This window comes from Dendrobates tinctorius, unplaced genomic scaffold, assembly GCF_039654945.1.
Source record: "Dendrobates tinctorius isolate UK_male_01 unplaced genomic scaffold, ASM3965494v1 ptg000058l, whole genome shotgun sequence".
Classification (NCBI taxonomy): Eukaryota; Metazoa; Chordata; class Amphibia; order Anura; family Dendrobatidae; genus Dendrobates; species Dendrobates tinctorius.
Window position 1 is genome coordinate 17,661,425 of NW_027361726.1, and position 26,458 is coordinate 17,687,882.

Here is a 26,458-nt window from a genome sequence, read left to right on the forward strand (position 1 = left end):
TTGGCATCCATTGGGGGAAGAGGGTGCTGCTTCCAATAGCTCAGATGAGGAGCATCCACAGCAGACATCGACATCGCAACAGCTGTTATCTGGCAGGCCCGGAGCACTCCAAAGACAGGTTCCAAACATCAAAAGAGTTGCTGGACAGCTTGTCCAGAGGGTCAAAAGATCACAGCGTGCTAGGCCGCAAAATGTCTGCCAAAGTAGGAAGAGTGCAGTGTGGCACTTTTTTGAACAAAATCCTCATGATCAGGCCAAGGTTATCTGTAAGAAGTGCGCAAAGACCTTTAGCCGAGGGAAAAATCTGAAAAATTTGAATACCAGTTGCATGCTTAGACATTTAACCAGCATGCACTTGCAAGCGTGGACACAACACCAAACCTCAAGTGCCACATGTGCAACTGATCACAACGAAGGTAGTCAGCAACGCTACATTGTTTCCCCCACTGTAAGCCCACCGGTTAGCACAGCAGCAAATGTTGAGGTGTCGTTGCAAGGCCACAGCAGTCAGGGAATCCCACTGTTATATCAACGAAAGACTGATTCTAGGCCATCAGAAAGAACACCAACTCCATCACCATCATCAACCCTCTCTCAGTCCGCCCTGTCCACCGCTATTTCCACCATATGCAGCTCTCAAGTCCAGCTCACCCTCCCAGACACTATGAGTAGGTCAAGAAAGTACTCAGTCTCTCATCCGCGTACACTGGGTTTGAACGCCCACATTGCCAAACTAATCTCGTTTGAGATGATGCCCTTTCGGTTGGTGGAAAGCACAGCTTTCCGCGAACTCATGGCCTATGCAGTACCACGCTATGACCTACCCAGTCGCCACTTCTTCTCTCGCAAAGCCATCCCAGCCCTCCACCATCATGTGAAAGACCGCATTGTCCATGCACTCAAGCAGTGAGCGGAAAGGTGCACCTCACTACTGATGCATGGTCCAGTCGGCATGGCCAGGGCCGTTACGTGTCCATCACTGCGCACTGGGTTAATGTGGTGGATGCAGGGTCCACAGGGGACAGCGGTGGTGGGACAGTGCTGCCTAGCCCAAGGTATAGGAAACAGTTGGCTGTAGGCGTTCCACCCTCCTCCTCCTCCTCCTCCTCCAGAAGCGAAAGCTCGTCCACAGAGCGCAGTCGTACGAGCACTCCATCTGCAGCTGCCACTGTTGCACACGATGTGTCCCCCTATCGAGCAGCTAGTGGAAAGCGTCAGCAGGCTGTGTTGCAGATGATGTGTTTGGGCGACAGACATACCGCCGAGGTGCTGGCCGAGTACTTGAAGCGACAAACTGAGTCATGGCTGGGCAGTGTACATCTTGAGGCAGGCAAGGTAGTTAGTGATAACGGCCGTAATTTTGTGGCAGCCATAGCCCTTTCAAAACTCAGCCACATACCTTGCTTGGCTCACACCTTGAACCTGGTGGTGCAGTGCTTCCTCAAAAATTATCCGGAGTTAACAGCCCTGCTCCAGAAGGTGCGAAGACTGTGCGCGCACATCCGCCGGTCGCCTGTACACTCTGTTCGTATGCAGAAGCTGCAGCGATTGCTCCACCTTCCCAACCACCGCCTCATTATCGACATTGCAACAAGGTGGAACTCCACCCTGCACATGGTGGAGCGGCTGTGCGAGCAGAGGCAGGCCATAATGCATTTGTGGGAGGATACACGGCCAGGCACTTTGAGAGCAGACATGGAGTTGACAGGTGTGCAGTGGTCGAAGCTGAAAGACCTCTGTAAAGTCCTTCAGTGTTTTGAGGAATGCACACGGCTGGTAAGCGCAGACGACGCCATCCTAAGCATGAGCATCCCACTTATGCGTCTGCTCATGCAAACTTTGACGCACCTTAAGGAGCAGGCGTCTGCAGCCAATGTTGATGAGGAGGAAGAGGAGGAGGGAATCCTTGATGACATTCAGCCATTGTCTGCTCAGGGACCTCTCCTGGACGAGGTGGAGGAAGAAGAGGAGGAGGAGGATGATGATGGGGATGATTACTTAGGGGAGGAGGATGCATCTCGTGGGGCAAGTGAAAATGTTGGCGTGGCAAGGTCTGGTACAGGGTTTGTGCGTGACTGGAGGGATGTGGATTTGCCAGAAAGTGCTCCTCCAACCAGCACTCGCAGTGCATCATTGACACCGGGAACATTGGCCCACATGTCAGATTATGCCTTGCGTATCCTAAAAAGGGACCCCCGCATTGCCAAAATGATGAACGATGACGACTACTGGTTGGCCAGCATCCTGGATCCACGCTATAAAGGCAAATTACAAAACATCATGCCACAGGAGAACCTTGACCTAATATTGGCTAATAAACAAGCAACTCTGGTAAATCGGTTGCTTGAGGCATTCCCCGCACACAGCAGCGGTGATGGTTCTCACACGAGCCGTACGGGCCGGGGGCAGCTTGGCAGAGGTGTTCGTGGTGCACACAGCAGAAGTGGCGTTGGAGAAAGGGGTTTCATGACAATGTTGTGGACTGATTTTTCAAATACCGCTCACACAACTGGTAATACTGCATCGATGGAAAGTGACAGGAGACAGCAGTTGTCAACCATGGTTACAAACTACTTTTCCTCCCATATCGATGTTCTCCCACACAGGTCATTCCCCTTTGACTATTGGGCCGCTAAACTGGACACCTGGCCTGAATTGGCCCAATATGCCTTACAGGAGCTCGCTTGCCCAGCTGCAAGTGTGCTATCGGAAAGAGTCTTCAGTGCAGCTGGATCAATCCTGACAGAAAAAAGGACCCGTCTGTCAACCCAAAATGTGGATGATCTAACCTTCATTAAAATGAACCATGCATGGGTTTCCAAGGATTTTGTCCCACCTTCCCCTGATGACACATAGGGTGACAGAAAAATGGCTTGCTTTGGTCCACCTCTTCCTGGGACTTGACCCATTTCGCCTTTTGCATCAGCTGAATGTCCAACATCAACATATGCCACTTTCTAAAACTCCCTAACTGTGCTGCCTCCCCCCCCCCATGGCCGGGGTCACCACCTAGCGCACGACACCGTGCGAGTGCCGTTGCCCTGGACAAGTGGGTAGGCCGACTCTTGGGCGCGGGCACTGGCACAGGGTCCCTCATAGTGCAATCAAGTGTCTCTGACGGTGGTGGTGCACACCCGCCGTCAGACACACCGCTGTACTATGAGGGGCCCAGTGCCAGTACCGACGCCCACGAGTGGGCCCCCCTTGCTTGGGCAGGGCCCCAGCATTTGCAATCTTTACCTCTCCCTGCTGCTCCGCTGTGTAATCTGGGCCGTCAAATCCATACTGTGCCTGACACCGTCTGAGCCTGCCTCCTGAGACATATATTTTGAATGTGTACGCTATCCATACATGTTATCCGGGGATACGGTACCCTTTCTAACCTTTGTGCAATCCATACTGGGCCTAACACCGTCTGAGCCTGCCTCCTGAGACATATATTTTGAATGTGTACGCTATCCATACATGTTATCCGGGGATACGGTACCCTTTCTAACCTTTGTGCAATCCATACTGGGCCTAACACCGTCTGAGCCTGCCTCCTGAGACATATATTTTGAATGTGTACGCTATCCATACATGTTATCTGGGGATACGGTACCCTTTCTAACCTTTGTGCAATCACGTGTAATCCATACTGGGCGTGAGAACGGCTGGCGAGCTGTTAAGCAAGCTACAGCACCTGTGGTTTGCACACGTAAGTTTTTCATTTTTTCAGGAATGACGGTTAGGCCTAATTCCGGAACTGCAGTTGACCTGCACTTACTGGGAAATCATTGTTCGCGGGTAATAATTGTAATCAGTGATCCCCATCACTAACGTTGTTCAGCGGGTTATCTGCACCTGTAAGCGACAAACGCTGGCCTTTTCAGTGTAGCGCACATGCAACCACGGACATGTAAGGGCATGACACACCAGTTATTGGCCAATCTCATGTTCCAGAGCCTCACGTGTCCCTCTAGTAAGCCGGACTCGGACCGCGGGGCATGACGGAGTCTCGTTCGTTAACGGAATTAAGCTTGCAATGTGTGCATCTGTTCTGTAGCTGGCATGGTTGAGGTTTCCCAGGTGGAGTCGAATTTAACCGTAGGCTCCACTCCTGGTGGTGCCCTTCTGGACATTCCTTTAAGGTTCAGCTTTGCAACCATACTGCCCACGTAAAACAAACAATTTGCCTTCATGAACGCTGTTTGGAGGGTCATGACTCGTGGGAATAACGCCGCCCAATCAGTTAACCTGCTAGAGAGATCCTTCGTTGCTCCCAAGCATGACATCACACTCCCTAGGAGGAAGGTAATGCCACTGTGGCGACCGTACTCCTGGGGGCGACATAAGTGCACTGATGCCCAGCCACTGCTCGATGAATCTGCTGGTACATTGACCCAGACCACTACATTCCCCTCGCACGCTACACGGCCTGAATCTGACCCTGATGAAACTCAGGTTACCCTTCCCATATACAGTTCCATCTTACACGGTGACAAAGAGGAAGCTGCAGATGAAAGTGCAGGTTCGGCCCACCCGCCATCAGACACACCACCGTACTATCAGGGGCCCTGTGCCAGTGCCGTCGCCAACGAGTGGGCCCCCCCTGCTTGCTCAGGATCACAGCACTTGCAAGGTTGAAATACTGTGCAGTGAGATGGAAGATGGGGACGACGAGGAATCCAGACAAGTACAGGGATTCCCTAGCGAGGAGACTTATTTGATTGTTTTCAATGTTGGGACAGCAATTTTTGGGGAGCACGTTACTCTGGAGAATGATAGATGGGGCCCACCATACACTGGAACATTCCAAAGGTGGACATCAGACACTGGAGCAGCATTTACAGGGCCCATTATACACTAGAGCATTAGAAATGGGGCCCATTATGTTTGGAGCATTATTTGGGCCCATAAGACAGTGGAGCTTCATCCATGGGGACCAACATATACTGTAGCATTATGTGGAGCTCATCATATACTGTTTCAAACATTATATGGGACCAATGATTCTGTATGGAGAAATAGATGGGCCTCGTCATGAGATGTAAAAAGTGAAGTATTTTTCATTGTACTATACCGCTATTTCTCTGCCGTATCGGAGCATGATGAGTTTTGGTATGTGTTAAAGGGGCGCTCTTTCGCCCAGGGCACATGAAAACCTGGAGCCAGCCCCCCCCCCACAACGTTAGCCAAATAACCCCCATTTTTCAGTGCGTAACTTGTATTATGAAGTTAATTAAGGTTGACAAGCTTAAGTAAGAAGAATTGATGCTTTTGGCATTCAAATGGGCACTGTAGGTGTGTTTCCTGTCCTCCTCTCACTGCCGACTTTTATTCCCCATTGACTTACATTGGGTTTCGTGTTTCGGGACGACCCCGACTTTTCCCTATAATCGGACGATCTTGCTCGACCCGACTTTTGGAAAAGTTGGGTTTCACGAAACGAAACGCGACCCTAAAAAACCAAAAGTCGCTCAACTCTAGTGCTAACGCTTTCAGTCATGACTGTATTTCTTCACTATGCCAAAAGTATATGCAGAATATGCAAACTCGGCGGTCCTAAACAGAGGAACACTGCCAAAAAACAGGATTTTGTAATGGCTCCCTATGGTGCTTAGTATCCATCCGGACTTTGGCCTCTGTGAGGCGTTATATGCACCAACAGTGGCCATGAATATTATGGGGATATAATGCTATTATTCAGGAGGTTGCATTTTCTGGTCATCTACAGTGACTATGACCAGATACCTCTTCCTTTTACCTGATCCAGTCGTACAGGGGTTAATGTGAGCACACAGCAGAGTAATGTCCTCTATGTGCAGAATCATCAGCCTCCTGCTGCTTCCGGATAAAGATACAGTAACACACAATTTCCTCCCTATTTGGATAATTATTCCCCATCCTTAGGACAATTGGGCTCTTGCTGTGGGGGTTACTGCTTGTTTATTCCCCATTATTCTGTAATAGGGGCAGCAAACAGACAAAAGGCAGAACCCACACATGATAATCCTAATTAATCTCTGGAGTTAATCTATGGGATCTGTGTCAGAATTTAGTAAAACAACAAAGGAAATTTTGGGCTCATTCACTCAGTAAATTCATGGTTTTTTTTTTTAAAAAAAACCTGCTTGTTTGGAACTACAAGTTCCAGTAGATATTTGGTCAACTTCATTTTACCCTTCAGGTAGAATATGTATGGTATATCTACTTTTCATAAGAGCCAAGTGTCACTTAAATGAAAAGGTTATATTTGTGGCCCATTTAAGAAATGTGTCACTTTATTTCTATCCATAGAGGAGATGGGTAAATGAGCAATAATTCCTACCGTCACAGACCACGATATTTAGGATACAGGAAAGTTTCAACGACAGTGAGGGATTTATGAGGGGTAAATACATTTCACCCAAAACACACCAGTAAATTAAACTCCTAAATTCATCCTCATCGACAAACTTTATCCACTCCACTTACAATATGTTTACACATTTGCATACAGGAGGAGGAAGCGGAATGACTGAATCCAACAAGTTATTTAATAATAAAAGTATGAAAATTTATTGTAATAAATATATATAAAGAAGCAAACAATGGCCGTGATATAATTACACATAGAATATGACGCCAAAAAGCCAGGAGAGGAGATACATAGGAGTCATAAAAAACACCATCATACAGAGTTATAACCGCCCTTGTGGGGTGCAAATTAAATGCTACTACCTATATAGGTTTCTATATAGGGATTTTTTCGCCATCATGGCATAAATTGTTACCGCTGAACTCTCACCGCCGTGTTTCCTCTCTATTATGTAATACCCGCCGTGGGAGCTTCCCACCACATTTGCATGACCATGGTCATGATAGAAACCTATATAGGTAGTAGCATTTAATTTGCACCCCACAAGGGCGGTTATAACTCTGTATGATGGTGTTTTTTATGACTCCTATGTATCTCCTCTCCTGGCTTTTTGGCGTCATATTCTATGTGTAATTATATCACGGCCATTGTTTGCTTCTTTATATATATTTATTACAATAAATTTTCATACTTTTATTATTAAATAACTTGTTGGATTCAGTCATTCCGCTTCCTCCTCCTGTATGCATATATTCATGGAGTGGAACCATTGATTATGGCAGACCATATACCTAGGTCACTGCCTTTTGTCTTTTGCAAAGTTTTGGGCTATTTGGTTTTACTAAATGTTTACACATTTGTAGATTTACTGAAGATTTTATTGCGGAAGTGATGGCAACTGTTAGGGTCCTGTCACACACAGTGATCTCGCTAGCGAGATCGCTGATTTTGTGACACATCAGCGACCGGCCCCCCTGCCAGTTATCGCTGATCATGCTCTAGCGGCCTGGCCCGTTTTTCGATCGCTGGTCTCCCGCTGCCCAGCACGCATCGCTGCATGTGGCAGTGAGAAATCAGCGATGCTGGACGCTGGTTTCCAAGGTAAACGTCAGGTATCCAGGAGCCACGGCTCCTGGATATCCGCTATTTACCTTGGAAGCCGGAGTACATGTTTGTTTCCAAGGTAAACGTCGGGTATCCAGGAGTCGCGCGGCTCCTAGATACCCGATGTTTACCTTGGAAACCAGCGTGTACGCCGGTTTCCAAGGTAAATAACAGGTATCCAGGAGTCGCGCTGCTCCTGGATACTCGACGTTTACATTAGGAACCAGCGTCCAGCGTCGCTGGTCCTAATCGCTGGGGCTGTCTAACGATGTCCCAGCGATCCCATCTTGTCGGATCATTGGTAGGATCGCTGGGACATTGTTTAGTGTAACGGGGGCTTTACTTTCAGCTGAAAAAATCTGTCAAAAAGAATAGAAACAATGCTCAGTCACAGAGAATTCTGAAAATAATCTGCCGAATCTGAGAATTCAACTGTAAAAATTTGACACAGAAATTTCTTAACATTTCCTTGGAAAGCAGAGTGGCAGGATAAATCTCGAACAATGCAGATTACACAGCTGTAACACACAGAATAATAGAAAACCAGTCTCATAACTGAGCCATGTACAAGAATATAACTACTATAATACTGCTCTCATGTACAAGAATATAACTACTATAATACTGCCTCCTATGTACAAGAATATAACTACTATAATACTGCTCCTATGTACAAGAATATAACTACTATAATACTGCTCTCATGTACAAGAATATAACTACTATAATACTGCTTCTATGTACAAGAATATAACTACTATAATACTGCTCCTATGTACAAGAATATAACTACTATAATACTGCTCCTATGTACAAGAATATAACTACTATAACACTGCTCCTATGTACAAGAATATAACTATTATAATACTGCCCCTATGTTCAAGAATATAGCTACTATAATACTGCCCCTATGTACAAGAATATAACTACTATAATACTGCCCCTATGTACAAGAATATAACTACTATAATACTGCCCCTATGTACAAGAATATAACTACTATAATACTGCTCACTATGTACAAGAATATAACTACTATAATACTGCCCCTATGTACAAGAATATCGCTACTATATTACTGCCCCTATGTACAAGAATATAACTACTATAATACTGCTCCTATGTACAAGAATATAACTACTATAATACTGCTCCTATGTACAAGAATATAACTACTATAATACTGCTCCTATGTACAAGAATATAACTACTATAATACTGCTCCTATGTACAAGAATATAACTATTATAATACTGCCCCTATGTTCAAGAATATAGCTACTATAATACTGCCCCTATGTACAAGAATATAACTACTATAATACTGCCCCTATGTACAAGAATATAACTACTGTAATACTGCTCTTATGTACAAGAATATAACTACTGTAATACTGCTCTTATGTACAAGAATATAACTTCTATAATACTGCTCCCATGTACAAGAATATAACTTCTATAATACTGCTCCTATGTACAAGAATATAACTACTATAGTACTGCTTCCTATGTACAAGAATATAACTACTATAATACTACTCCTATGTACAAGAATATAACTACTATAATACTGCCCCTATGTACAAGAATATAACTGCTATAATACTGCCCCTATGTACAAGAATATAACTACTATAATACTGCTCCCTATGTACAAGAATATAACTACTATACTGCAATACTGTCCCTATGTACAAGAATATAACTACTATAATACTGCCCCTATGTACAAGAATATAGCTACTATAATACTGCTCCTATGTACAAGAATATAACTACTATAATACTGCCCCTATGTACAAGAATATAACTACTATAATACTGCTCACTATGTACAAGAATATAACTACTATAATACTGCCCCTATGTACAAGAATATCGCTACTATATTACTGCCCCTATGTACAAGAATATAACTACTATAATACTGCTCCCTATGTACAAGAATATAACTACTATACTGCAATACTGTCCCTATGTACAAGAATATAACTACTATAATACTGCACCTATGTACAAGAATATAGCTACTATAATACTGCTCCTATGTACAAGAATATAACTACTATAATACTGCCCCTATGTACAAGAATATAACTACTATAATACTGCCCCTATGTACAAGAATATAACTACTATAGGGGGCGTGGCCTGGATCTCACACAGGGAGGACGTGTTTTATGGCAGCTCCCGCTCCTAGCCACAAAATTGCCTTATTTGGCCCAGATAAAAGCGGCATAAAAGCGACAAAAAAGATTTTTAGAGTGCCCCGGGCTTGGAGAAGAAGGTGAGGGGTGGTGTGGAGACGCGGCACCGGAGCACTGAGCGGCCTCGTGGAGAGTGCTGCGGCGCTGGAGGAAGACGGGCGCCATCTTTATATATCCCCCTGAGTACAAGACCCGGAGATCCGGACCGCAGGAGGCCCTTGGTGGAGGTGTGAGACCGCAGAGCAGGGAGCGGTCTCGCCTGTTGGAGCACAAGGCGGTGAGAGGAAACCCCCGGTGTGCTGTCTGTGTGGCCTGCGGGGATTGCTGTCGCTGCATGAGCTGCATGAGGGGGAGGAGGGTGCTGGCTCTGGGCCAGACAGGTTGTTGACGGCCCCCGGCGTTGCTGAGACTTTCTGCAAGGCCTGAGCGGGGGATATCGCTCCCCCCACATAGAAGTGCTGCTGTCTGCTGATATAAACGCAGCAGTGGAGAGTTGGCGCTACCCTGTCTCTGCCGGCTCCAGCGGATCCCCGCGGATGTTTCCAATTTTTAACCCCTCACCCTCCAAGTTACATGGGGTTATTTTTATATAGCAAAATGCTGTACTAGACTTTTCTTGACGCACGGGTGGTAAATTTTAGGCACGCTTCAATTGAGCAAAATGGTCAAAACTAATAAAGAGCGTGCAAAACCGCTGACTGCGGAGGCGCATCGAAGCAAACAAGGTGAAATGGATAAATTTTTGAAAAACAAATCTGCTACGTCTAAGCCTAATGCTAAAAGGCTCCCTGTAGAAGTTGTGGAGGAGGAGCATGCCGAGGACTCAGATTCCAGTGACGATGCTTCTGGCAGCGATGTCACTCAATCAGACTCTGGGAAACTTTCTAGATCGTTTTTTAAAAAATTATTAGCACAGGCTATGAAACCATTGGTTAATGAAATATCTGGTATGAGAGCGGACTTGTTACACATTGGTAATAGAGTGGAGTCTTTGGAGTCCTCTCAGTCCTCTATCATTAGCCACTCCAATGCTATGAGAGAACATCTAGATTATCACAGAATACAGCTTAACAACTCTTTTCTGGCCCTTGAGGATCAGGAAAATCGGAGTCGCAGAAAGAACATACGGATAAAAGGCTTGCCTGAAAGTGTTTCCACAGAGATATTGGAAAAAGCTACTAAGGAGATCTTTGCCCTCTTAATTCCACAAGAAACATGTGACCGAACTGTAATAGAAAGGGTGCATAGATCTCTTAGACCAAAGCCGAAACCAACGGAACCTCCGAGGGATGTGATTTGCGGCCTACTGAGCTATTTGGATACCAATGCTATTTTGTCCGCTTCAAGAGACATTAAAAATCTTTCTTATGAGGGATCTGCTATTCATCTTTATCAGGATGTTGCGCCGTCGACCCTTGCAAAAAGAAGAGTCCTAAGGCCCCTCCTGGAGGTGTTACGCTCGCGTAAAATCTTATATAAATGGCTGTTTCCGTTTGGTATATCTATACAAGGAGATGGTAGGCAAATAATGGTTCGGACCCCTGAAGATTTACCCAAAATATGGGACGCTTTTGGCATTGCCCCTATGGACATTCCTTCCTGGCTTCCTCTAGACATGGATCATCGTACGCCTCCCCCTGTTCATGCTTTTACTGGAGGACAGGGGGACTGGGTCTTGGGAAAGAGACGCTCGACTCCCAAAAGAGGGAAATCTGGAACGGAAAAGGAGATACCCCCCTGAGCTTTCTTGTGCTTCTCCCGGTTGTATTTGTTTTTTCCACACTGGAGCCGGACCCCTCGGCCCGTTCGGACATGCTTTATCCTATTTTAGCTTGCTAAGTTTGACATTTATTCAGGTGTTGATATCATTCAATTGCCGTATAAGTTAACATATGCCACTCGTGTGTCAGAAATGTTTTTTCCTGTTCTGTTATGGGAGGTATGTTTGACCCCCTGCCTCTGCCACAGACAGGTAGTTGGTTCTTGTTGTATTTCTCATGTTTTATCTTAATAATTTTTAGGTTTTTTGTTATTTTTCTTATCTCTTTGTTTTTTTCTTTTAATTTCTGTGGTTTGATGACGGAGGAATCCTTTTTATTACCTTCTTTAACAAATTATGGGTGATAAGGTGAACTTAGCCACTATGACTGTGGCCTCGTATAATGTAAAGGGCTTACGCTCTCCGAATAAGAGAAGCCAAGTGATGAATCTTTTGCACTCAAAGAAATCTAGTATAGTTTTCCTGCAGGAGACACATTTTAAAAAAGGGAGAGTCCCAGATATGTCTAGATCTCGCTACCCGACCTGGTATCACAGTACGGGCGGTTCAGCGTCGGGTGGAGTGAGTATTGCTATAAAGAAAAATGTTCCTTTTATTTTGAGCGATTGTTTATCTGATTCAGAAGGCAGGTACATTATAATTAAGGGCTTTTTGGCTAACACTAAGATTACCTTGTGTAACTTATATGCCCCAAATAGGAACCAGATAGGTTGGCTGTGTAAAACATTGAATGTTCTGGAACTTTTTACTGAGGGTCTGTTATTGGTGGGAGGGGATTTTAATGTATCTTTGAACCCAGCCTTAGATACTTCAACGGGCAGATCGGCTCTTTCTCAGAGGGCGCTGAGACGATTACACCTTTCATTACAAAAATTGCATCTGATAGACCCTTGGAGAACGCTTTTTCCTTCGGGCAGAGATTACACTTTTTATTCCCATCCGAATAATAGCTATCACAGAATTGATTACCTACTGGTACAAACAGCTAATCTCCAATTAGTTAGAAAAGCTAATATAGATATCATTTCTCTCTCAGATCACGCTCCCATTTTTCTTGACATAGAGATAAAAACTCTACCACGGCCGGCTGGGTCGTGGTCACTGAATGAAACTCTTTTGGACTCGGATTCTCACATTGAAAAACTGACAAGTACTCTTGACTTCTTTTTTCAGAATAATTTGCACTCAGGCCCGCCCTTGCCTATGGTGTGGGAATCTCATAAAGCAGTAATGAGAGGGGAATTTATAGCCCTAGGCTCATATTTGAAAAAGGAGCGATCAAAAAAGGTTGTGTCTATTCTATATCAAATCAGTTCCTTCGAGAGACTACATAAGAGATCTCAGGTAAATAAAATATTGTCAGAACTGACAGATCTGAGAACCTCATTAAAAAACCTTTTAAACATTAAATCAGCAAAAATTTATATGAGAAGTAGACAGAAGTTTTATCTCCATGGCAATAAGAGTAGTAAGCTTATGACATCCCTACTTAAGAAACAAAAGGAAAAGACGTTTATTAGACAACTTAGAGCTATAGATGGCTCTTCAATTCTCGGGACTGCAGATATTGCCAGGGAGTTTAAAGACTTTTATGAAAATTTATACAATTTAAATACACCTGATAGCATGCAGGAGCCAGTCACAGCCTTAGCAAAAATGAAAGAATTTTTGACCTCGTTACATCTCCCTAAAATAACTCTTGAAGGTCAGTCCTTATTGACTGCCCCAGTTACCCCTACAGAGATTTTAGACATTCTTTCTACTATTCCGAACGGAAAGGCACCGGGCCCAGATGGTCTTCCCATTATCTATTATAAAAAGTTTATAAAACCACTGTTACCTCACCTAGTGTCTTTGTTTAATTCCTATTTAGCAGGCCAGCTCCCCCCTAGACAATCCTTGGAGGCATACATCACAGTCCTCCCTAAGGAGGGTAAAGATCCCAATCTGTGCACTAGCTACAGACCAATATCACTGCTTAATGCAGATATCAAGATGTGGGCTAAAATATTAGCGGGCAGATTAAGCAATTTCTTACCTAAGCTAATTTATGCAGACCAAGTAGGCTTTGTAAGAGGCAGGGAGGGGAAGGATAATTCTACTAAAGTCATTCAGTCTATAATGTTTGCTAAGACTCGGGGTATGCCCTTGATGCTCTTGTCGACGGATGCTGAGAAGGCTTTCGATAGAGTAAGCTGGAGGTTTATGGAACAAGTAATGATTAAGTTTGGCTTCCCTCCTCAATATATAACAGCAGTCCTCTCGCTTTATTCACAACCGACGGCCAAGGTCAGAGTCAACGGCACCCTGTCAGATAGTTTTGGGATTAGCAACGGGACTAGACAGGGTTGCCCCTTGTCGCCCTCTTTGTTCATTTTAGTTATAGAAACTTTGATACAAAGCATCAGACAAGATCAACGTATAGAGGGGTTGACGGTGGGTCAGAGGTCACTTAAGACTCTAGCTTTCGCAGACGATTTGCTTTTCCTTATCTCCAATCCATCCCAGGCCTTTCCAATTATTCTTCAGGCCTTTCATCATTTTGGTCTCCTTTCTAATTTCAAAATCAATTTGTCAAAATCTGAAGTGTTAAACATTGGTCTCCCTCACTCTCGGACCTCCACCATTCGTACGCAGATTCCATTCTCTTGGGCCACTAATTCTATTAGATATTTGGGAATAATGATAACTAGAGACCCCACTAACCTATTCCATGACAATTACACTCCTTTAATTCAAAAGGTCAAAAACCTGATGCAGAAGTATAGCTTACCCACTTTATCCTGGATGGGTCGTATTAATGTGTTTAAGGCATATATAATGCCCATTATACTATATACCATGAACATGGTTCCGATTCGGATTCCCCTGACATTTTTTGGAACATTAAAATCCCTTATTGGAAAATTTATATGGAAAAATAAAAGGGCTAGGTTACCTTATAAGTTTCTTTCTCGTCCTCTCTCTTTTGGAGGGTTAGGGGTTCCAGACCTTCTTTTATATTATAAGGCTATCCATCTCAGTAGATGGTTAAAGGTGGTGTCCTGTGCTGAAAGGGAGGAGGGGGATAGTGTTGACTGGGCTTTACTGGGCCCGAGAGGTTTGCCGTATCTCTGGACTAGGGCTAAGCCGCCGGCCTCTCTTAGGTTGGATGATGTAACTACAACTACGTTGCGTATTAAAAGATTGGTAATGGGAGAGTTCCCGGAAGATACTTTCCCCTCCACATTGACACCGATTGGCTCAATTCCCTATTTGTTAGAGCAAGACTTTCAGGATCCATACAATTTATGGTCCAACCTCCCTAGAGAAACGTTAAATAGTTTTTATAGTAATAACACTTTGCGGGAGGGATCTTGGCCACAGGGGGCATCGGTCCAACCAACAAATTTTCTCCAGAAACAACACATCAAACGCATACTTTTACAGTTTGGAAGGAGATTCCCATCTAAATCTAATTGGTCCTGGCTAGATATTATGATTAAACTTCCATCCCCACGGCAGAAAATTATATCCCGCATTTACTCACATCTCATCTCTCCGAATGTACATTCTAAACCCTCATTTATACACTCGTGGGAAATTGAACTTAATATCACGTTTACAGAAGATCAAATATCTAAAATGCTGTCAAATGCTAGGGGTTTTTCTAGATGTGTACTTTTGCAGGAGAATTCTTATAAAATATTAACTAGGTGGCATTTAACTCCAGCTAAGTTGTTCCAGTTAGGCCTCGTGGATAATGATGATTGCTGGCGATGCCTCAATCCTAGAGGACATCATACGCATATATTCTGGGAATGTCCTAGATTGCGAATTTTTTGGGAGGGAGTTGAGTTAGTTCTCAAAAAATTAGGATTAATAAAGGTGGATCTTGGAGCCACGGAAGCTCTCCTTTCATGCCCGTCAAAAGATTTTTTACCAAAAAAAATGGGCTTCTTCCACTGATGTTGAGTGCGGCGAGACAGTTGATAGCTACCCATTGGAAGGATGTAGCTCCTCCCACGTTGGGAGAATGGTATACGAAAATAAATCAGATTTATCATTTAGAGGAGCTGTCTAGCTGGGAAATTTATAATCATAAAGCTTTCGTGTCGACTTGGGCCCCTTGGAATAGGTACTTAGAAGACAATCCTCTTTAGGAACATTCTGGAGTTTTTTGTTTTGTTAGGCTCTACTGAATTGGGTGGCTTCTGCTTTGGGGCTCCTGGCCTTACTACCCCATATTAGATAGCTCAATTGTAATACATGGAGAAGCGTTATTTTTTGAAGTGCACCCATGCAATGATTGTGCTCATGTTGTCAACCACATGTTGTTATTGTTAATGTTGTTGATATTGTATATGAATATGTTCCCTTTTCCCCTTCCCTTTCTTTTTTCCTTTCCTCCCCTACCTATTTTTTCCTTATCTTCTCCTCCCTTCCCGCCCTAAACCAGACACTATTTAATATGTCGCCAACTGTACCTGAGAATTGGTGTTGTGCTTAATGGTGATGTTCAAAAACTTAAAAAAATTCTAAAATAAAGAATTTACAAAAAAAAAGAATATAACTACTATAATACTGCCCCTATGTACAAGAATATCGCTACTATATTACTGCCCCTATGTACAAGAATATAACTACTATAATACTGCTCCCTATGTACAAGAATATAACTACTATACTGCAATACTGTCCCTATGTACAAGAATATAACTACTATAATACTGCCCCTATGTACAAGAATATAGCTACTATAATACTGCTCCTATGTACAAGAATATAACTACTATAATACTGCCCCTATGTACAAGAATATAACTACTATAATACTGCTCACTATGTACAAGAATATAACTACTATAATACTGCCCCTATGTACAAGAATATCGCTACTATATTACTGCCCCTATGTACAAGAATATAACTACTATAATACTGCCCCTATGTACAGAATATATCTACTATAATACTGCACCTTACATACACACCTCTTGTACTACTTGTTTTTAATAATGTTGTTTAATAAAATGAAATTTTAAATTGTACCATTAACTTTGGAGCCTGTTATTCTATTTTGAGGTATCCAAACAGTGTTTAATTGCAATTGTATATTTGGTACACACCAGGTTGATTCATGGTGATATTGATTATTGGGCAAATCGTGTGATTAAATTGTATGCCTACTGCTGTTTGAACAGAGCCCTTACAATGGATTTTAAAGGCAAAGAGTTCTTGGCAGGCAAAAGCAACCAGCATATTGAAGAGGGGTGTTGCATCATCACCTAATTCTGCCTCCTATGGTAGTCAAGAAAATATGAAAAAGTACAAAAAAAGCATTGAATAAAAAAATTAAGATTTGGTGGACATAGATCACATTAGAAAATGATGCTTCACAAAATATTGTTTCCAGGGGTTTAAGAGTAAACATTTACCCCACGTTTGATCTTGGGGATGAGAATTTGATTAACAGATGGATCAAGGCAGCCAATACCTGCTCACTTGAATTCATCAATATAATTATTGAAAAAAGCACCATTACCCTTAAGAACATAGAGGCAGATTGATACGTTACAGAAAGCCTTGCTACTTGAGTTGAAGATGGAGGAATTTCAGGAATTTATTACTTAACTGGATAAAGACATTGAAAAATGGGAAAATGCCATTTGTCTTAATAAATAAAAGAAATATGAAAGGGATCAAGCAGATTTTGAATCCAAAAAATTTTTTAGGTGGCAGATGCCATCAAAAAAAGATTCCATCTCAAGAAATGCCTCTAGAAGTTCTTCCCAGCTTCACTTATAGATGAGTTTGATATGGAATTCCACCTCTGATGTTACACGTAGACCCAATGCCAGGGACGGCGGAATGCACTAAATAATATATAATAATAAGTGCGTTCGCCGCCCAGGGTCCACCGTGCAGAAGGTGTTACACTGCTGCTATGTAATGGCAGACGCACTATATGGCGGTATAACGCACGCGGGTTGAGTGTCACCCGGAGAGCGCTGGGTGGTCTCTGTTCCTTCACAGAGGCGCCGAGGTGTTAAATACAATGGCCGAGCCTGTTGACGTCACAGGACTCAGTGGAATGCACCCACGTTATATGGTCACAGGACTTGGGGCCAAGACACAGGGCCCGCGTCCCTCTAGACCTACTGTGCGTGCGGCGTCGCAACCGCGGATGCCAAGGAGTACTGCTGACTGCAGTGCAGCGACAGACACTGCCGCTATACGACAATGCCCAGTAGAAGGCGCACTGTGGTACGTTAGCACTGTGGAGGATGCGTATTGTGGCCTGTAGCTTGCCACTGACTGGCACTGACTCTATCACTAGTTCCCTATCCACACACGTAATATCAGAGGGAGGGGAATCTTAATGAGTCATTTGCAAGTCCATACATCCGTCATCATTCACACAGCTAGCAACTAGAGTCTATACTAGCGCATGGCCGAGCGGCCATGCGAACCTTTTATAGCCGGAAGCTTCCAGATCCCTGAGATGGACCAATCAGATCTTGATAAGGAGCTGTGCATGTGACTCCCGATCTCCAATGGGAGATCGTCTCGTGAGCATGCTCAGTGGAGCGACGGAAGGACTTAGCCTCTGGAGTGGTTTGCTGCTGAGCAGCCTGCATTGCTATTGCTGGCTCCAAGGTGGCAGCAGCAGCCAGACCCACAGAGCAGGTCTGAGCAGAGCGTCGGGAACAACGGGGCTGCTGAGCAAGCTCCTCTGCGGTCGATGGTGAATGGGAGACCGCTGAATGCAAGGCTTTGGATTCCTGCTGTGCCGCTCCAGGAACCCGACGCCTAACACCCAAGACTCGACAATATTATAAAAAAAGCTCTACTTTCAAAAGTCAAATGAATAATTCAGTTAAGGTAATCAATTTATCAACTCATGTGTTAACAAGTGCACAAGAGAGTGTATTGCAAAAGGGACTAACATTTTCTCCCTCATCTGATCTAGATGCGTTTACCGCGATAAAAGATTTGCATCTCTTCTCAAGAAAGTTGATATTGAAAAGATTACATCACAGAAATGGAACTGATTTTGAATTTCCTAGTAGGGAGGAGAATGAGGCCTTGGAAATTCTGGAATCTTTGATTGATGAAAATGCCCCAAATGTAAGTAGATTCCCAATGAAGTTGATTAATTAATCCACCAAATTCCCTTCGCTGACATTAGTGCCAGCAGTGGAAACATTTACTAAGATAGTGTCATCTGACATTGAAAAATTAAAAAATGTCAAGTAAATTTGGACATAATAATTTATCATCACAGGAAAGACCTGCATTGGGGGAATTGAAGAATTGGGATGATGTTGTTTTCAAGATGGCGGATAAAGGTGGCAACATTGTGATATGGCCAAATCACATTTCACAGGCCACTAAACTGCTGCATAATACACAAGAATATAAGTTGCTTACTTTTAATCCCACTAGTCAATTCAAAATAGAATTGATAGATATTCTCTCAACAACATCATCCCTAACAAACTGTTAGAAATTCACGAAAAAATGAATTCAAGTTTGGCCACACTATACTTGATTCCTAAAGTACACAAAAACCCTCTTGATCCACCGGGGAGACTCATTGTGGCTGCCAATGAGGGGTTGTGTGAGGTAATTTGTAACGTTATTGAATATTTTCTGAAGCCCTTGGCAACACAGCTACCTTTGTACATTAAGGACACCACAGCTGCTTTAGACCATCTTGAAAATATGCAACTTAACGATGAGATGGTTTTGGTCACAGCGGATGTTGAGGCTTTGTACTCTTCAATTAGACATCCTGACGGACTAAGTGCCGTTCAAAAACATTTGCTTCTTAGCAAGATTGATCAAGATATGGTCAAATTTATTTTGACCTTATTGGAATATGGCCTAACCCATAATGTATTTACTTTTGATGGTAAGATCTATCTTCAGAAGCAAGGTACGGCTATGGGGGTGTCTTTCGCCCCCTCTTATGCCGATTTGTTTATGGGGACTTGGGAGAGAAAAATATTCCAAGAGGAGGAAATCCCAGGAATGGAACGGATTCACAATTGGATCCGTTTCATTGATGATATAATGTTTATCTGGGATGGCCCAGTTGATGATTTAATATGCTTAATGATTAGATTAAATGAGGATGACCAAAACATTAAGTTGACATACAAATATGGACGTAGTATTGATTTTCTGGATCTATCAATTACAGTCTTACCCTATGGTCAATTGTCGACTACGGTTTTCCGAAAACCCACTGCAGCAAATTCATTATTGCACGCTTCTTCTGCTCACACCAAATCAACTATCAACGGAATACCCATTGGACAATTTTTGCGCATCAAGAGGATATGCTCAGAGGAAAGTCTTTTTGAGGAACAGTCCTCAGCTCTGAAAAAACGGTTTCAAGATAGAGTTTACAGTCGGAGATTGATTCAGAGAGGTTATATGAGGGCAAAAAATGTTCCAAGAGAACAACTTCTGCATAGAAATGTTCCTTCCTGTACCAATAAGAATGATGAGCAACAGGTAAGATTTATCACCAATTATAATAACAAATGGTTTGAAGTCAAAGATATAGTTCAGAAACATTGGCAGATAATGCTGACAGATCCTGTTCTCAAAGACCTTTTACCATCGAGCCCTTCGTTTGTGGCAAAAAGAGCTCCCAATTTGCGAGATCTTCTAACACCTAGCACATATGATCCCAGGCGGAAGGAAATGATTAAAAGAAATACTGGATTCAAGGGATTTTTTCCATGCGGTAACTGTAAGTGGTGCGCTAACATGAAAAGAAGCCAGCGATTCCATAATTTTGATAATACGAGGAGTTTTGAGATTAGAGCACATATTACGTGCTCCACCAAAGGAGTAATTTATTATGCGGAGTGCCAGTGTAAAACAACTTATATTGGCATGACAAATAGGGAGCTCAAAATTAGAGTCCGAGAGCATTGTCTTGATATTGATAAGGCCAAAAATGAAACTGACATTACTGCCTTAAAAATCCTCCCTAGGCACTTTAAAAAATTCCATCAAAGCAACTCTAGATTTCTTCAGATCAGGGGCATTGATTCCATTGATTTGGGTCCTAGGGGGGGGATATCAGAAAGAGACTTGCCAAAAAAGAATGCCAGTGGATATATAGACTGGGCACATTGACTCCCTAGGGGCTCAATGAAAGTTTTGGGTTTGGTGCTTTTCTGTAACTTTTGTTAATTTTTAGAATTTAGTGACTCCTAGGTGGGCAGTGGGGTGGGGGGGGTTATTTCTTGGTTGTTTTTATTTAATCTTTTTTTCTATTTTTTACTTACATGATTTTATTTTTAGTTATTGTCATTATTATGGTTGAATATATAATCTCATGTGATGGATGAATTTTCATTGCCATCAGTATGGTTGAATATACCAGTTTTGGTTGAATATACTATCTTGTGAGATGGATGAATTGACATCTATGTGCATCAATTGAAGATGAGTAGAAAAACATCATTCAGCAATGTGTTGGTCTAATAATATAGTCTATGTTGACATCTTTATTGGGGTCTGATTTTTTATTTATTATTTATTTTTATAAATATTATTCACTATTAATAAAATAGTTGTATAGACATTGTATAAACAGTATGTACATCACTTGATATCATAGCACCTTATTGATAGATAATGTAATAGCTATATATGTTTTTGTCTATGGCTAAATGATTTCCATGGTGATTATAGACATGTCACTAAAGTTACTTTTTAATCTATATATATTCATTATATTTATATATGGATTGGTCACTAATTTTTTCATATTGATATTTTTTGCTTATATACCCTTTGGATATTACTGTGTATATTGTATTTTAATACTAATGCTTTGGCATTTCAGATTTATTTCTTTTTTGACCCTTTAAATATGTCCATCAGCTCATTTAATCAGTTTGGACGGTGCGCATGCGCAGTTCTCGACCTAGACTGGAGAATTGGGGATGCTCCTTGGTGTTCCGTGGGCTGCTTATATCATCTGTTGATTGCGTGGCAGCGGGGAGCGCACGAGCGCCTGCACACTTCTCCCTTATTTTCATAGCAGGCCAGAAGAACTAGCGCATGCGCCGTTAAGAGCTAATAGTTTTCTCAGCCTCCTTCATGGATCATTTTTAGCCGGGAATAGAGCAGGCATGGTAGCAGTGTTTGGCTGTCAGCCGCTGATTACCGCTGTGAGAAACTGAGCATGTGTCATGACACTGATGTCGTTATCCAATTAGATCATGGACGCTGACTATTTAAACCGGCACTTCCCTGACCTCACCTCCCGAAGAAGCGGTAGTGAAACGCGCATCGGGGCTGAGGGATACCCGGGGGACTCCACGCCAGCTTTACAGTATGATCAATCTTTGGTACCGCTTTAATATGTACTGTACTAGAGCCATTTATGGCGTTTAAGTGTACGATAGCCGCATCCCATGGCACTCATGCTTATTTTGGATTTGCTTTAAGCAGCCCTTTTTTTCACATGTTAGCAGTTAAGCCATCTGGAGTCTAAGGACATACATTCACTATAAATTTTGATTGCTTAACATTATTCAGCGATATTAATGAACTCATTAATGAACTAATGTTCCTCAGTTTTGCATGATTTTGCACATTTTATGAACTTATGGTTATAATTACATATTTTGTTATGCAATTAAGTGAATGGGTCCTTGTTACATCTTAGTAGCTTATATACATGCGCGATTTTGCACAGTGCAACATGTGTACTTTGCCAGATGACATCTGTATTGTTGCCATTTTGTAGAGATACCCTATAGGTGATTTAGTCCCTCTTTCATTGATATGCACACCTCTTGTACTACTTGTTTTTAATAATATTGTTTAATAAAATGAAATTTTAAATTGTACCATTATCTTTGGAGCCTATTATTCTATTTTGGGGTATCCAAACAGTGATTAACCTTACATACAAGAATATATCTAAAATACTGCCGCTATGTACAAGAAAATAACTACTATAATACTGCCACTAAGTACAAGAATATATAGTTGTGTTTAAAAGTTTACATACCCCAGCAGAATTTTTGCTTTCTTGGTCTTTTTTCAGAGAATATGAATGATAATATCAAATCTTTTTCTACGCTCATGTTTAGTGGTTGGGTGAAGCCATTTATTGTCAAACTTCTGTGTTGTCTCTTTTAAAATCATAGTGACAACCCAAAACATCTAAATAACCATGATCAAAAATTTAGATACCCCATTTCTTGATACCGTGTGTAGTGAAATATGTATATGTAAGGTTGTATGACCAGCAGTAATTAACATCTGTCCTTACACTGCAGCTCTCCACACAGGTCATGACCTCATGTTATCCTGAGAAGGCAGTCTCCTGTCTCCAATCTCACCAGGGGGCTTTACTGAGAATCACAAGTGGAAACATTTCACACCCTCCAGCTCTTTTGAAGAAGAGATGCCAATTAGAGAACAACACTATCTATCTATGAGAAAGGTTACACAAGGAGTTTCAGAGAAAAAATAATGTATTCATTGGTAAAATAGCCATGTTCCAGTCACAAATCAGCAATTAGAATATTAGCATGCGAGGCTGGTCTAGAAATTGGATCCCCAAGTCACATCTATAAATTAGGCCTGCACACAAAGAAAAGGGTTCACAGTGAGGGGCAGCCTAGCTGTTGTGCTCCATTTCATATCCCCCCCTCGGGGACAGAGAATCAGGATGCAAAGTTTGATATTTCTGTAAGTTTTCTCCCTTTTTTATTGCTGTTTTGCATATTTGTGTGTCACTTTTTATTTCCATTTTTATATCCTTTTTATTGTAAGCACAGTACCTTTTATATTAAAGCTTAAAACTTTAATAAGTCTGAACCTTGTTGCTCTAAAGAATCCATAGCCTTAGAGTGTGTGCTCCTGGTGATTGGCACATAGTACTAGTAGTACTTTCGGAACTCATCGCCCGTGTGTTCGGTGAGTGGTGGCAGTGTGTACAAGCGGAGTGTGTGGTCTGTGTCGGGGTGTGATTTATGCTCCCACTGCAGCATAGAACACAGGTTGAATGCTGGACTGTGTGTCATGATCCATGCTGGATTATGACAGATAAAAGCACTAGTAACCTTTTTTTTTTTTCCTTAGCTGGTGGTTTCAGTTCTAGTTTTGCCCCCGGTGGCTGTTAGGGTCATTGCACTTGATGTTTTCTTTGCTTTGCCTTTTGCCTCCGGTGGTCACTGGGATTATAGCAGCTTTTGGCCCCTGATCATTTAACCATTCCCTTTTCCTATATAGGGTCACATGGTCTATGAGCAGGTGTGGGTGATATTGCTCATTTCCAACCAAGACTGGTGAAGGAAGGAACTACAGAGAGCAGCTCAGGGGAGCTCTGGTGTAAAGTCTGGTGAAGGAAGGAATTACAGAGAAGTGTTCCTTGCCGCTGTGACAAAGATTGGAGAAGTAGCAGCTATTCTGGAGGAAAGCTGCATTCTGGTGGTGGACTCTGTTGCTGGGAGCAAAAGCAACAGAGCAAAGCTAAGTGGTGTTTCCCTGTTTGTATTTTTCCCTGGTGTGTATTAGTACAGCGGTGGGGCCAGTGCCTGCACCACCCAGCTCCCTAGCAAGGGATAGGTGTAGGGTGTGCTAGGGTGACAGGTTCCGGCTCGGCGACAGGTGAGGAGCCTGTATAGGGAATGTTAGGAGTGTGAGGGACACTGACTCAGGGGAGTGCAGGTGGTCTCCACGTCCCCGTTCCCTATCGCAGGGCCCACCATTGTAACTGTTTCCCCTTCCCCGTGTCTTGTTGTTTTAGTTACCGACCTGCGGGTCGTGTCACACAGGACAGTTACACATGCCGTGTTTTGTTGTCTTAGTTACCGGCCTGCAGGTCGTGTCACACAGGACGGGTCCACGTGACACTGAGTGAGAGGAGACAGATTAACCCTTGCAGGCGCAATCCCAAGTCACGTACTGAGAAGCAGGTACGTGACACTGTGTATTACCCCTCTAACATCAATGACAGCTTGAAGTCTTTTGTGGTAGTTGTGGATGAGGTTTTTTATTTTCTCAGATGGTAAAGCTGCCCACTCTTCTTGGTAAAAAGCCTCCAGTTCCTGTAAATTCCTGGGCTGTCTAGCATGAACTGCGCACTTGAGATCTCCCAAGAGTGGCTCAATGATATTGAGGTCAGGAGACTGAGATGGCCACTCCAGAACCTTTACTTTGTTCTGCTGTAGCCAATGACAGGTCGACTTGGCCTTGTGTTTTGGATCGTTGTCATGTTGGATGGTCCAAGTACGTCCCATGAGCAGCTGGGCTGTTGATTGCAAATTTGCACCCAGTATTTGCTGATAACGTGCTGCATTCATCTTTCCTTCAACTTTGTCCAAGTTTCCTGTGCCTTTGTAACTCACACATACCCAAAACTTCAGCAATCTACCTCCGTGCTTTACAGTAGCAATGGTGTTCCTTTCATCATAAGCCTTGTTGACTCGTATACTCGTTAGGATTCGGTACTCAGCGAGTAATGCGGTACTCGCGGTACTCGAATCCTGGCGAGTATTTCACTACCTGCCTCGCAATATTCGGCACAGCATGCACAGTCCCAGCACAGCCCAGCACAGTCCCCGCACAGCCCAGCACAGTCCCCGCACAGCCTGGCACAGTCCCCGCACAGCCTGGCACAGTCCCGCATAGCCTCGCACAGTCCTCGCACAGACCAGCACAGTCCCCGCACAGTCCAGCACAGTCCCGCACAGCCTGGCATAGTCCCCGCACAGCTTAGCACAGTCCCACACAGCTTAGCACAGTCCCACACAGCTTAGCACAGTCCCTGCACAGCCCAGCACAGTCCCCGCACAGCCCAGCACAGTCCCCGCACAGCCCAGCACAGTCCCCGCACAGCCCAGCACAGTCCCCGCACAGCCCAGCACAGTCCCCGCACAGCCCAGCACAGTCCCCGCACAGCCCAGCACAGTCCCCGCACAGCCCAGCACAGTCCCCGCACAGCCCAGCACAGTCCCCGCACAGCCCCCGCACAGTCCCGCACAGCCTGGCACAGTCCCCGCAAAGCTTAGCACAGTCCCGCACAGTCCATGCACAGCCCAGCACAGTCCCACACAGACCAGCACAGTCCCTGCCAGTCCAGCACAGTCCTACACAGAGCAGCACAGTCCCGCACAGCCTGGCACAGTCCCCACACAGTCCAGCACAGCCCATTTCTCACATTTCCCATAGACTTACATTGAACTCACTACTCGTTACGAGTACCCGAGTATTAGGAGGTACTTGTAACGAGTACAGCAAGTCCAAGTATTTCACTACTCGCTCATCCCTATTGTTGACCTCTCTCCAAATGGAATGTTTATGGTTGTGGCCAAAAAGTTCTATTTCGGTCTCTTCACTACAAATTACCTTGTTCCAGAAGTTCTGAGGCTTGTCTCTGTGCTGTTTTGTGTATTGTAGGCAAGTTACTTTGTGGAATTTGCACAGTAATGGCTTTCTTCTGGTGACTCAACCATGCAGCCCATTTTTCTTCAAGTGCCTCCTTATTGTGCATCTTGAAACAGCCACACCGCTAGTTTTCAGAGAGTCCAGTATTTCAGCTGATGTTGTTTGTGGGTTTTTCTTTGCATCCCGAACAATTTTCATGGCAGTTGTGGACAAAATTTTTGTTGGTCTACCTGACCATGGTTTTGTTTTTACAGAGCCCCTGATTTTCCATTTGTTAATCACTGTTTGAACGCTGCTGACTGGCATTATCAATTCCTTAATTATATTTTTGTATCTCTTTCCTGTTTTATACTGTTATAATAATAATAATAATAATAATTTTTATTTATATAGCGCCAACATATTCCGCAGCACTTTACAATTAAGCGGGGACATGTACAGACAATAAATTCAATACAAGTTAAGACAATTCAAACAGTGACATTAGGAGTGAGGTCCCTGCTCGCAAGCTTACAATCTACAAGGAAATGGGGGGACACAGTAGGTGAAAAATGCTTGTTAATTCAGGTCTGGCAATTATAATACTGTTCAACTACCTTTTCCTGTAGAT

The 26,458-nt window shown here is 43.2% G+C and overlaps 1 long non-coding RNA gene across 1 annotated transcript in view; it reads left to right on the top strand.

Annotated features, from left to right (window-relative positions):
* LOC141092227 (uncharacterized) overlaps positions 1 to 22,379 on the top strand; it is a 37,538-nt gene extending 15,159 nt beyond the window's left edge. The window contains exons 2-4 of the long non-coding RNA XR_012232717.1: positions 18,386 to 18,543; positions 19,622 to 19,938; positions 21,663 to 22,379. This is a non-coding gene — a long non-coding RNA (uncharacterized lncRNA). The remainder of the gene's footprint in view (positions 1 to 18,385; positions 18,544 to 19,621; positions 19,939 to 21,662) is intronic.
* The last annotated feature ends 4,079 nt before the right edge of the window (positions 22,380 to 26,458 follow it).